The sequence below is a fragment of the Panthera tigris genome, chromosome D1 (assembly GCF_018350195.1).
Source record: "Panthera tigris isolate Pti1 chromosome D1, P.tigris_Pti1_mat1.1, whole genome shotgun sequence".
Classification (NCBI taxonomy): Eukaryota; Metazoa; Chordata; class Mammalia; order Carnivora; family Felidae; genus Panthera; species Panthera tigris.
This window is the reverse complement of record NC_056669.1, coordinates 98,543,646-98,557,872: the sequence shown is the minus strand read 5'-3', so window position 1 is coordinate 98,557,872 and position 14,227 is coordinate 98,543,646.

The window sequence follows — 14,227 nt, the reverse complement described above, 5'->3', positions numbered from 1 at the left end:
GAGCAGGCAGAAGAGGGGTGCAGAGAGGGAGAGAGAGAGAAAGAGAGAGAATCCGAAGCAGGCTCTGCACAGTCAGCCCCAAGCCCCAAGCGGGACTCAATGTCACAAACCATGAGATCAGGACCTGAGCCCAAATCAAGGGGCAGATGCTTAACTGACTTGGCCACCCAGGCGCCCCTCATTCTCCTTTTTTAATATGGGAGCTTTCCCCCTGCCTGAAAAAAATGTTTCCCCTCCCAGTATCTCTGTTGAGTGGACACTTCAGGAAGACATGATGGGGGGAGGGGACAAACAGTGGCCCCCAGGCCCATGGGCCCCTTGGTCTGGTTTGAGAGAGTGCAGGAGTTGAGTTGAAGTCAAGGCCCTGCCTGCTCTCACAACACAGGGCTCTCCCCACCTCTGTTCCCTACTCCTGCCACTTGCCTTGGCCTTCCAGTCCCCTCTCACAGACGTTTGTCCTGCTGAGCCCGACTGTCCAGCAGGAGTTCCCAGAATGCCTCCCCTCCCTCCCTTCCCCTCTTTCATTTCTTCATCCTGTCCAGAGGGGCACTACCCATCTTCAGCCCTCTCTGCTGGGCAGCCTGACCATTCACTCTCCAAGCCAGCACCCCCCCGCCCCCCCCTCCCCCATGGAGTTCTGAGTCCATGAGGAGGAAACTGAAGCCCCACCTAGAGGTGCCTGGATCCAGGCTGCACAGCAAGAAAGGTTGTTGGGCGCCCAGGAGATCTCTGGGCAGGTGGGGCCCCGAGGCCTGAGAGCAAGCACCAGATCTGGGTCCTGGCCAGGGAGGCAGAAGGGAGGAGGGAAGACCGTGGGGGTGCCGGGGGCTGCTGCCTGGCAGGTCCCTGTGCCCAGGGTAGGGAAGTTTCTTATTTCTCCTGCTCTGACTTCCCCCTTTGATTTATTATAGCCATGAAATGCTCTGCTCTCTTCTCTTTTCCTTGCCGTCCCCGGGGCTGGAGGAGCACAGGCCTCCCCAGGCACCGGGCCTCAGCTTTGCTGCACTCCCATCTCCTTCCAAGGGTTGAGGCCGGGTGGCCAGAAATGGGAGGTGAGTCGGGGCAGGCAGGGCGGGATGAGGGGCGCAGGTCTCCTGAGGGCTAGCCTGGGCAGGACCCCAGGGGCCAGCAAAGTCTCGGTTGGGAAGGGCCGGGGCTGGGCAGAGGGCGTGGCAGGTGTGGACTGGACAGCAGATGGCTCCCTGGGGTCGTAGGGGCAGTGGGATCTAGGCCAACTGGGTCAGCGAGGCTTGGGCATCAGGCCCTGTCACGGTCTGAGGGACAGGCACAGAGTCCTCCAGTGCCACCCACCGAGTCAGAGAAATGGCTTCCCTGTGACCCCTGACCCCATATTCTGATTTAATGATGGCCAAAGCAGGCCTAGCCTAGGCCAGTCTGGGATTAGGCTCTAGAATCCAGAGTCAGGCATGAGGCCTGAACCCTAGGGGACCCTGGGCTCCTCAAGGCCACGGCTGGACATTCACCCCGTGGCCTGGCCCAGGCAAGTGAGGGCTGGAGTCTGTCTGTCCGGTTCTTCGGCAGTCCTGGCGGCCGGAGCGTTTCTGCCCGCCACTGTGTGGTGCCTGTGGTAATGGGGCTGTTGGCGTTTTGCAATGGGCCGGGGGTGGGGAGGCTGCGCACACATGCTTCCTGTGGTGACTGGGCGCTTCCTGTTTTCTCAGGCCCGGACTTGCTACTGCCGATGTGGAAACAGGGGCAGCTGCAGCCCGGGCGGCTCTGGGCTGGGCACCCCGACCCTGCCCAGAGGGGCCTGAGTAGGCCTGCCAGGCCAGGCCCCAGACCTGGGCAGTGGATGGCCTGAGGTACCCCCACACCAGCAACCCGTCCTTCCCATACCCAACAGCCTTTGCCAAGTGTGAGGGCCTAGGTGGGGCCATCACTCAAGGCCAAGCTGGGGCCCAGGAGGTCAGAGGTCCAGGGATGGGAGCTCCAGGCCAGGAGTCAGGGCGCGTAGTTTTGGTCTCATCTCTGTTCTTTGCTCACTGAGTGCCTTTGGCCATCCCTGACCCCCTGCAGGCGTCGGCTTCCTCTTTTGTGTAGTGATTGTGGCCCCCATGATCTAAAATCTCTCGCCCATTTCTGCTCCAATTCTGACATCCCCCTTGAATTTCATATTTCAAGAGCCTCTGCTTTGGGGACAGGTAGGCACGGAGGCTGGGACCCTCAGAGCAGGGCTTGGCGTAGGCCTTGGAGAGACTAGGGGGAAGGAAAGGGCATGCCAGGCCGGGGGCCAGACTGGAACAAGGCTTGGAGGTGGGAAGGCCAGGACCAAGTCTGGGAGACGAGGTGTTGATGGGACAGAGGGTCGTAGGTGACAAGATTGATCCAGAAGGATTCGAAAGTGGGAGAAAGATTTTAGGAGCCTCTTTATTCCCGCAGACCTTAGGAAGGGGTCTGACACCTCTCCAGAAGTGGTCTTTTGGAGGGTGGGGGCAGGGCCAGTGCTTCCTGTCTAAGAAGGAGATGGGTACCCGTGTGGTGGGACATGGGAGCCTCAGGAGGGAGCCACATCTTTCCCCCTCTGTCAGGTGCCTGGAGTGCCACCATCAGGGCCAGGCCTCAGGAGTTGGCATTGCCCTCTTCCCGAACGCATCTTGTTTTGTTTTTAAGCACTGCTATTGCAAGAATGGGAGGGGAGATGACTTTGCTTCTTGTTGACTTTGCTGACAGTGCCTGACCTCTGCAGGAAGAGTTTCCAGGAAGGCCAAGGCATGAGCCCCCTGGGAACCGACCAGTCCACTGAGTTCAGACACCCTCTTGGTCTAGGAGGTTCTGAGGTGCCCACCTCACAAGTACAAGCCCTAAATCTCAAGGCCTGTGCAACACAGACAGCACAAGCACTGGTTCCAGCCAAAGAGGCCTTGGGGATCCCAAGACCCCGAGGCCCAGACTGAGGGACCATCGGCCTGGCCTGGCCCCCACTATCCTGTCCCGGCACCAAGTGCTGAGTTGGCGGTTCAGCAGCTGCCTCTGCCCACGGAGGCCCAGTTATAAATAAGCTCAATGTGGCCAAGTCATCAAGTTCTGCCCCAGCTGCATTACCTCAGTGACCACAGGTTGGGGCTGCCCAGTGCTGGGCCCACCGAAACCTGCCCACCCAGAGAAAGGCCGGGCCAGCTTCCATGCCTCCTGGGGTCCTCAAATGCAGGCTTTGAATAGCTGCAGCCACTCAGGCCCGGGCCTCCCTGGACACGGGCCACAGAAGGGGCAGGGCCCATCCCGCCTGCACGGAGCCGGCAGCTATTTACAAACCGAAACCGGGAGAAGCGAAGTGGCTGCGGCCAAGTGGCTCCAGGCCCCCCAGCCCCCACTCCCACTCCATCCCCAGCAGCCCATCCCCCTCTCCCCATGGCTTCCTCTTTCCTTCTCCACACAGCTCCCCAGCCTCCCGCTGCCCGGCCAGCTCTGTCTGGACAACCTGCAGGCACCTCACGGTGACGCCCAACCCCACTGTCACAGGCCGACGGGTCCCTTCTCCTCTGCACCCCCCGGACCCCATCAGTCTGGACTCCTTGGAACAGCCACTCCCACCCGGGCCTGGCCGCCCACCCTGGGCAGGCCCAAGGCACATTCCCACACTTCTCAGTTCCCCTTTGTGCTTGGAAAAGCTCCAACGCCAATGGCTGCCACCATGCTGCCCATCCCTCCTGAGGGTGGTTTCTCTGGGCGTCCTGCATCTTCCCAGGAGCCAAGGAATCTGGGGTGGACAGTGGAACTTGGGGCACCTGGGGACTTTGGAGGGCATGTTTCTGGACAGGAGGACCCAGCCACTGCTCTCCTTGGGTTGGTGTGGGGGACAGGCCCTCGTGCGGTGCAGAGGGACACTGGGCCTGAGGCCGCGGCACACCCGGCTTAAGAAGTGGCAGGCTGGATGGTCTTGCAGCAGGAGACCGCTCCGAGGAGAGACAACAGGCCACATAAGTGACACTCATTACTAATAACAGACCAACTCCCTCACATTGGTGCAGAGGTTTCCAGTTGACATCAGTCAGATCTTTCCATCCCCAGAACGAGCCTATCCCATGACCACCATCATAAAGTGGAAACCGAGGCTCAGAGGGGAAACCACGTGTACGGGGCCCCATAGCTAGAGAGCGTCTGGATTGGGATTCAAGGTTTCTTAACACCCTATTCCCTCTTCTCCCTGACTGCCTTTGGTTCCATCTTGTACCCCAGTCTCCCTACTGGCAGGACCGAAGTCTCCTAGCACTGTGACAAGAGCGAAAGCAGGGCTGGTCTGATGCTTGAGAGAGAAGCAGGCTTTGGACGGCATAGTTGCCAGATGGCCACCCCTGGTCAGGTGTCAGTGCCCAGTGCCCCCGCCTCCCGCCAAGTCCCAGCTGAGCAGAAGCCCTGGCCTGAGCCCCGCTCTGCCATAGCCAGCTGGCTGGTTGAGTTTCTCCTAACCTCTCTGAGCCTCAGAGCCCCCTCCTGTGAAATTGGCATTTCACAAACACCAAACACCTACTTGGTGCCAGCTCTATGCTGGGTGCAAGCTGCCTCTGAAGCTACAGCATGACCCCTGGTTACAGTCCTGGGTAGGAGGCAGATGAGTTACAAAATTCTGGGAGCTCCCAGATGGAAACTGAGGCCTTGGGACACGGAAAGGGAGTGATGGTGCTCCCAGGGTGCGGAGGGGTATCACTTGGGATGGGCCCAAAGGACAGGAAAGAGTTCTCCAGAAAAAGCATGGGGGACAGACTCTCATGCTGAGTCACACTCCTGTGCTTTGTAGTTCCCACGGCCTGAGTGCCCTTCCTTCCTCTGGGCCTGGTGAACTCCTACCCATCCGTCAGGGCCCATGGGCACACTGGAGAATGACCAGGCCTGCCCTGGCCTGGTGGCTCCTTACCTTCTTTCTCCCACCCAGAGCCTAAGCAGAGCCTGAGGCCAGGAGTCTTTGGTCACAACACCCTCGCCGGCCCCACCCGGGCAGGCGTCTGCTCCCGGGTTCCAGCCCCCGCCGTCCCCTGCTCCGAAAAGCACCATTTCCCTTTTCTGGGTGACCACACGCCATGCACAGGGAATTTCCATCGCAGCCTGCGGAGCCTCTGATTCACTCAGGCCCCTCATGCAGTTAACTCCTTCCAGGCCCCGCGCCTTTAGCTCCGCACCCTGGGTGGTACCCCACCCCCACCCAGGGCCCCTGGGTGGCCTCAAACTGGCCTTGGGCCACAGCTCGGAAGTCGAAGTTTCTCCCTAGCCCTACGCCTCAGGATCCTCCCGTCATATGCACAGAGACCTCTTCCCAAGGACTCACGGCATACACACTGGGCAGCCTTGGGCCCAGAGCACAGGCTTTGGGGTAAAACAAGCCTGGGTCCAGTGCTGAGTCTGGCTCTTTCAGTCCTGTGACCTGGAAAAGAGTCCGCTCTGAGCCCCATTTCTCATCTGTGAAATGGAGATCATCCCTGTCCCATAGCCTCGCTGTAAGGATCCAATGTGCTGGGCCCGTGAGGACGGTTGTATAATTATTACCTTTCCTTTTTCTTTTCAAAGGGCCCCTCTCATCCAATCTCAGGGTCCCTGCTCCAGTCCTGGGCCCCTTTTCTGTCTGGCTTTCCCCTCCTGAGAGCTGACTGCTCACACAGGGAGGGTGAGAGAGAAGTGCCAGGGGGGGCAGAGGAGGGAGGGGTGCTATTGTCCTGGGGCTCTCCTCCAGCAGCTTCCTGGCTCCCCGCATTTCTCTTTTCCCAAGGAAGCTGTGAAGAGGACCTCTGCTGGGATCTTGAGCCCGCAGGGACAGGGTGAGCCTTCCTCCCTCTGGAAGAACGCCGGGTGTGCCCGCCCCCCCCCCCCCCCCCCCCCGCACACGAACATCATACATGATGTCTTGTGGAATTCTCACAACCTCGTGAGGTACAGCCTGTTATTGCCCCCATTTTAAAGGTGGGGACACGTAGGCCCTAAGAAGGGACTTGCCCTCAGCTACACAGCGACTAAAGGGCAGGGACAGGATTCAAATCAAGGTCTCCAGAGCCACACTCCTAAACCTTCACAGGTCCCAGTAAGCGTGTGTGGAGGCCAATGAGGGAAACGGGCACTAAATGAACCCCTCCTGTGTATTAGGTAAAGACCGACAAATTATCCTTTCAGTCCTTTGAACGATTCTGGGAGGCGAGTCTCGCTGACCCCTCTGTGGAATCGAGTTGTCTGAGCTTCCCTAAGGGGAAGGAACTTGCCCAGAGGCCACACAGCCAATCGTGGGGAAGGATCCAGGGGTACCTAGGGAGAGAAGGATGGTGGAGGGGCTGCATGGAGAAGGGGCCTACACCTGGAGGAGAAGCCATCCTATCTTCAGAGAGCAAACGGGGTTGGGGGGGATTGCTGGGAGGTGCTGCCGTGGTGAGCAGAAGGAAGTCACTGTGGGTGGCGGTGGGTTTGAGGTGCCGGAGGCTGAGTGATGTGGCCGGGAGGTGAGCTCCCAGGCTGCAGGCCTGGTCAGCAAGAGTCAGGGGTGAGGAGGGATGGCCGAGATTTGGGCCTTAGAGGAGGTTGGGCTACTCGGTGCTTCTTGGTTGCTGGGGCTGGGGAGCTGGAGGCAGGGGTTGGTGCAGAGCAAGAGGAGAGATTCAGGGGGGCTGGGGAGAGACGGAGGTAAAGGGGGAAGGGTGTGTCTGGAGGGCAGCCTGGAGGAGGAGAGCCCACAAAAGACAGAGGCCTTAGGGTGTGGAAGGGGTGGGCCTGTGAGCAAGGCCTGGGAGATTGAGAAAGAGGTTCTGGGAATGTTGAGTAGTGTCTTCTGGTTGGAGGTGGGGGTGGGGCTGGTCCACATGGATGGGAGAGGGTGCAAAGGCGGGCTGGACCCTGGGTGTTGGGGGCTCCAGCATAGGCGACAGAGCTGGACTGCACCCTGTGGACAAGCAAGAACCGAGGAGGATTTTTAGGCAGAGAAATATCCATGGGAGAGACTTGAGGAAGGGACAGCAGCCCCAGGACCACTGCAGTCACCTCCCACCCACTCACCAGCTGTGTGTCCTTGGGTACGCCCCCCCCCCCCCCCTCGCCAGAGCCTCTGGCCTCATTTCCCATGCCTGCCTCATAGGATTATGTGAGGGTGGAACAAGTTAATGCCTGCTCTTTCCCCTTGCCTTTGTCTTTTAAAGTTTATTATTATTTTTTTAAGTTTATTTATTTTTGAGAGGGAGAGAGCGTGCAAGCAGGGGAGGGGCAGAGAGAGGCAGACGCAGAATCTGAAACAGGCTCCAGGCTCTGAGCTGTCAGCACAGAGCTGCATGTGGGGCTCGAACTCACAAACTGCGAGATCACCACCTGAGCTGAAGTCGGACGCTTAACCGACTGAGCTACCCAGGCGTCCCTCACAAGCACTTTCTGAGCGCCTGAGAGAAGGCACCCTTCGCGGGCACCTCCTTTTCACTCAGTCACAATGAAATTTCACACAAGGTCTGCCACTAAGCCCTACCTGCCCCAGCCCCTCACACTCTCCCCTCCCGGCACACCAGCCCCCTGCTGGTCCTGGCTCATACTTTGCAGGGCTGGGGTCCCTGCCCAGAGCTCTTCTCCCAGAGGTCTGCTCAGCTCACTCCCTCACTGGCTCCCAGAGTTTGTTCAGATCTCCCCTTCTTGGTGGGCATGGCCTGCCCTGCCTTAGCCAGCTGGCCACTCTTTTCCTATAGTGCTGTTACCTGCTAACCTGCAGTGAGATGCCCTCAAAGACGTGCTCAGCCCTGTCTTTCTTGCTCCAGAACAAACCCCACAAGGGCAGGAGTCTTTGCCTCTTTGGGTCTCCCGGCCCACAGAGGCCCTGAGTAAATATTTGTTGGAGGTTCTCAGGCCCTAAAGAGCCAGCCCAGTGCTGGGGAGCTCTGAGGGGCCCAGGCGACACAGACTGGGGCCCGAGGAGCCTCCCCCAGTGTCTCAACCATGAGAGGAAGTTGCAAGACGGCCATTTCTGTACACGGGCTCAGCTTTTTTTGGTCAACTTTCCCAGTGCTTGGTCTGAGGCCTCAGTTTTCCCCTATACTCTGTCAGTCCCCATAGAGACCAGTCACTGGGACTGTGGGGACGGGGCGCCATTCCCTTATTTTAGAGCTCTTTTGGGATGAGGTTAAGGGATCTGCAAGTTCAAGGTCTTGTCAGCTTCGAGGACGCAGCACCCACGTTTCCTGTTGCCTGCTCACCCTGAGATTGCAATAGTCCCCAGTCTACCCCCTCAGCAGCCCAGTCCAATGAGGGCAAAGGGCCGCCTGGCCCTCCACCACCCAGGCCTGCCTGGCCTCCCTGGCACTCCACAGGGCTGCCCACGTGTCCTATGGAGTGGGTAAATAACACTGTCATATGCTGCTGGTAGGAGGGAAAGTTGTTACAACTTTCATCGAGGGCAATAGGACGTATCTCTATCTCAAAATTTAAAGTGCGGTACGACTAGGGGCACCTGGGTGGCTCAGTTGGTTAAGTGTCCAGCTGGCTCAGGTCATGATCTCACTGTTCACGGGTTCGAAACCCACATTGGACTCCGTGCTGACAGCCTGGAGCCTGTTTCCGATTCTGTGCCTCCCTCTCTCTCTGCCCCTCCCCGCCCCACCCCCCCACTCATGTTGTCTCTGTCTCTCAAAAATAAACATTAAAAAAATTTTTTTAAACGTTTATTTATTACTGAGAGACAGAGAGACACAGAGCGTGAGCAGGGAAGGGGTAGAGAGAGGGGGAGACACAGAATCGGAAGCAGGCTCCAGGCTCTGAGCTGTCAGCCCAGAACCTGACACAAGGCTCGAGCTCACAAACTGTGAGATCATGACCTGAGCCGAAGTTGGTTGCCCAACCAACTGAGCCACCCAGGTGCCCCTAAAAAAATTTTGTTTAAATGCAATACAACTAAAACTAATCAAGTACTATGCACCAATTAGGACTCGATAAAAAAAACAACAACAACAACACATCTCCTTTGACGTCAAAAGAAGGGAGTCAAAAATTCCTGTGCACCTATGTTATAGAATCTAAAGTATCTGTTTTTTTTTTACAGTGAGTTAGAATATGACAGATATGTCATTTTCAATATTACTTATAATTGAAGGGCTTTTAATTTCTATTTTAGATTTTCTGATACTATTTATTAGTGTCTATAAGGAGGTCACGGGGTTTTGATTCAGCTTCCATTTAGTTGTGGTGATTTTCTTTTTCTTTTTCTATTTTAAAGAGAGACAGGGAGAGAGTGCACAAGTGGGGGGAGGGGCAGAGGAGAGAGAGAGAGAAAGAGAGAGAGAGAGAGAGAGAGAGAGAATCTTAAGCAGGCTCCATACCCAGCATGGAGCCCGATGCAGGGCTCGATCCCTAGACCCTGGGATCATGACCTGAGCCGAAATCATGACCCGGATACTCAACAGACTGAGCCACCCCGGCGTCCTGGTTGTAGTGATTTTCTTTCTAGTACCAATCTCTTAACCATCAAGATTAACCTTGAAAAATTAAATATAGAAAAAGGAGAATTTATAGCATTTAACTTCCCTTCAAACATTTACTTCCACAGTAGTGGGCCTTTCTCCTACATTGTTTTCATTGAAGGCAGAAAGTGACGTCCTGTTATTTGTGTTGAACGGTGCTTTTTTAGAGACAAGCAAAAAGCATAAGAGCAGACATCCTGAGTCAGTGTTACCAGTCCATCCAGCCCAGGAAACGTGTAACTCAGATCTTCCCTATATTCCCTCTAGCTTCCCTAAAAAAAAAAAGACACACACTAGGATATGTGCAAACTAGAAAATTTTATAGATTGTATTATGATTTGTAACAGCAAAAGACTGGAAACAACCCAAATGTCCACATCAATGAAAGACTGTTTAAATAAGATTTTTAACCATGGAATATTATGCTGCAATGAAAACAGACCAAGGCTACATGCAACCTGAAGGTAGGAAAGAGAAGCAGGACCCGAAAGAATATTTATACCATTATTTTTTTTATATGAGGTTAAAGTCTGCTAAGATAAAAGCTAAACTGCGGAGATGTTTAGGTAAGTGGCAAAACTATAAGGAAAAGTGAGGAAATAATTACTAAAAAAGTTAGAATAGTGTTATTTCTAGACACAGGGAGAGATCTGTAAGGGGACCTTTGGAGGATGCTTCTAGAGTGCTGGATAGGTTTTATTTCTTGACTTGGATGGAGGCTACATAGCATATTTTTGCTCCTTAAACTATACAGAAACGTTTTGTGTACTCTTTTATATGAATGAGATCTCTCGTGATTTAAAAATATCACAGTCCAGGGGCACCTGGTTGGCTCAGTTGGTTAAGTGTCTGGCTCTTGATTTCGGCTCAGGTCATGATCGTTGTGGTTCGTGTGTTCTAGCCCCATGTCATGTTCTGCACTGACAGTGTGGAGCCTGCTTAGGATTCTCTCTCTCCCTCTCTCTTCCCTTCCCCCGCTAGCATTCTCTCTCTCTCTTTATGTCTCAAAATAAATAAACATTAAAAAAATCACAGTCCAGGGGTGCCTGGCTGGCTCAGTTGGTAGAACGTGACTCTTGACCTCGAGATCACGAGTTCAAGCCCCATGTCAGGTATAGAGCTTAATTAAAAAAAAAAAAAATTAGAGTCCATTCAAACAGTGAAATACTATAGTCATTAAAAAGAATAAGACAGCTCTCTATGTCGGCGTGGAATGGATTTAGGGGAAAAATAGAACCAGAGGTAAGTACAATGTGTTCAGTGTGCTACCTTTTGTGTAAAGTTTTCAAAATAGTATACCTGCCTTTTTGTGTCTCCTCAGACTATCTCTAGAAAAATTCACAAGAATCAGGTAACGGGGAGGGTTGCCTCTGGAAGGACAACTGGGCAGCTGTGTCCCTTTTTTGTGCCTTTGAGTTTTGTACCATGTGCCTATGTTACCTTTTTAAAAAATAAAATAATTTTTAAAATGTGGGTTTTTTTCCTCTCATTCCCTGGAGCCTCCAAGATTTTCGGTTTCAGATCCATTCCTTACTGATGAGGATGAGAGCCACAGCCCAGGTACGATGCATCCTGTGGACCTCCAGCAAGTCGGGGACCCTCTCTGGGCCCATTGCTCCCCTGCAGGAGGAGGAGGCTGTCCCCTCTCCTCTCCCTCTCCCCTCTGCCCTCCTCTTCTACCCCCTTGCCTATTCTCTTTCTTATCTCACCTCTCTCTGCTTCCTTCTTTTACTTTCTCCCCTTTTTTCCCCTCTTCCTTTTCAATCCTCCCTTTCCCCCCTCTCTGCCCTCTTGCCCCCTCCGTGCTTGGCTTCTCAGCCTTTTTCCCTTCTTCCTTCTGCTCCTTCCTTCCCCACGGGGACCCAAAAGGCCGATCTGATGCCCCAGCTCTCCACTCACACACTTGACCCTGGGCAAGTCACTGACCTCTTGGGCCTCAGTTTAACAGATCGTTGTCTTGGTTACGTCAGATCACAAGGGTGGAAGACCCAGCACAGTGCTGGGCACTCAAAAAAGTGTCCTCCCCACCCTTTTACGAGATCCTAGGTGGTTGATTATCAGACCCTTCTGGGTCCGAATTGCTTAGAATCTGGGTGCTACTATTCCGAGGGCTTTGAATAACAGCGGATCCCTGGGGGTATAACGTCTAGGGAGGAGGCCTCTGGTACATTTTGGGAGGAGGGGAAATGGGAGGAAGGGTAAAGAGGGCTTGCTGGTATTCAAATGGACACAGATATTGTGACTTACTGCACAGAGAGTGAGAGTCATTTTCCCCACTTTTAGAGATTTGGCCCCTGGATCTTTTTGGGGCTTCTGTATCCAGGCCCCTTGGGCTTGGCCAGACTTGGGATAATGGAATCTCTTTCCTCTCCTGGGGCCCCTCAAGACTCAGGCCTCAGGAACACATAGCTGACACAGCATGTTGCCTGCACCGATGGAAATGAGCAGCACACTCCCTGCTTACAAACAGCAAAGGCTCCACGTCTATCCCTGGATGCAACCCAGTCTCCTTGGCCTGACACTCAAGGCTCTTTGCTTTCTTGTCTTGTTTCTAGTCACAGGACGAAGGCTCACTGTTCCTTTGTTCTTTTCCACCTTCTTACCTTTGCCCAAGCTGGTTCCTCAGCTAGACACTCCTCTTCCCTTGCATGCTCCCCTACCTGTCGTCTAGACCAAAATAATCACTCCCCAATGCACGTAGCACCTCTCTCTTGTTCCCCCACCCCCTGAAAGAACCATACTATCTGTTTAACATGTGTGTTCTCTGTGTGTTCTCTTTGCAAGCCTGTGAACTCCTGGGGGCCCAGGACGTGCTCTCTTCATATTTGTGCCCCCTTACCAGGCCCAGCACATAGAAGGCCTTCAATAAAAAGTGATGAAATGAAAGAATTAGTAGACAAATAAACACATAAACAAACCAAACCAAGACATGACTGAATGAATGAAGAATGAACACGTCAAGCAGGACCTGGTTCTCATGAGGTAGACCCACCCCACACACATGCAGTCAGCTGGGACGTGGCCTTCTTGATGGGGAAATGGGGAGTAGGAATGGAACTCCTGTCAAGTCAGCCGCCTGTCCCCTACTCTTGGGGAGGGGCCTTGGTCATGTTCCTAGGGAGTCCTAAGGACTTGTGACCTGGACCTCTTGGAGAGTCCCAAGTACAGATGCAAAAAAAATCAGTGAAGAAGGAAGTGAAATAGATTTAACGGTGAACCTAGACCTTGTGAATCCCTGGTCTTTGCTGCCAGTGAAGAAACACTTGGGGGCTTGGGAGTCCACTGATGGGAAGAGGCAGGCTAGTCTTAGTGGGAAGAGGATATAAAGCGGAGGGTAAGACTACACGTGGGAGGAAATAGAATGCTCAAGAAGTTCTTCTGCAGCGAAGCGGACTCACCAGAGGTCGATGGATCAAAAAATGTCTCTATTCATCCCTGGCTTCCAGACTAGATCAGGAGCTCTCTGAAGACAGGGATCTTGTCCAGTACTTACCTACTTTCCCATAACTCAGGATAGAGCCTGGAGCTTAGCTAATACTGGCAGGATGCATAGATGGATGGATGGGTAGATCGGTGGATGGATGGGTAGATGGGTAGATGGGTGGACGGGTGGATGCATGGACCGGTGGACGAACAGATTGAGAGCTGGATATACAGTGGATAAGCAGATGAAAATATAGGGGTGCCTAGGAGGCTTCGGTTCAGGTCATGATCTTGCGGTTTGTGAGTTTGAGCCCTGCCTCGGGCTCTGTGATGACAGCTTGGAGCCTGGAGTCTGCTTTGGATTCTGTGTCTCCCTCTCTCTCTGTTCCCGCCCCCCCCCCTCAAAAATAAATGAAGATTAAAAAATTTTTTAAAGATGAAAATATAAAGTGATGGGTCAATCACAGACGGATGGGCTAGCAGATGAGCATATGGATGGCTAGATGGACAAATAGATAAACAGATGAGTGGATGGATGAATAGACTAACAAGTAAATGGAAGAATAAATGAACGGCTAGATAAACTGATAAATAAATAAACATATGGTTGGCTTGATGGGGGGATAGATGGATGGACATATAGACAAAAAAATAGAATGGTAGGAAAATGAATGATGGACAAACAAGAAAGGTTTGTAAACTGGGAAGACTAGACTGACATTCAGGCATTGGCAAGGAGTGGGGAAACTGAGAAATCTGGGCTGAGAATAGAGCCCCTAGGGATTTGGAAGAAGTGGTACTTGGGAAACTGGGAGGGGAAGGCGTAAGGACCCAGGACCATCCTCTGATGGAAGGGAAGCTGGTGTGAAGGAACTCAGAGGGAAAGGACAAATAGCACTATGCTGAGGACCTTGCCCTAGAGCCCAGCCCCAGGCTGGATAGAACACAAGTGTTGGGGACCCTGGACCCAGAAGAGCCAGGCCTGGCACTCTGCTAGATCAGAGCTCTCAGCCAGCCAGGCTGACCCCAGAAACTGAAGGCCCCTAGTAGCCACCACCACCAGCTCTGACCCCAAGCAAGTGACTGATGGCCACATGGGGGTCTCAAGAGCACTGGGCATTTGTGGGGTTAGGGGTTAGGGGGCGTCAGCAGGGCGTGGGGGCAGCAATGGCCTCCCTGTGGTAGAGCTGGCCTTCCTCCCTCCCACTCTTTCTCCCCACCCCAGCCTCCAAGACCGCCCCTCACAGTTCCAGCTTCCTCTGGGCAGGGGGCCTGGCCCCCATAGCCTCCCAGGCCAGCCCCTGGAGCACCACCTGCCCCAGCCGGCCAGAGACTTCCTGTCGCGCAAGAGATTTATGCAAACGGGCTGGGGCGGTGATGTC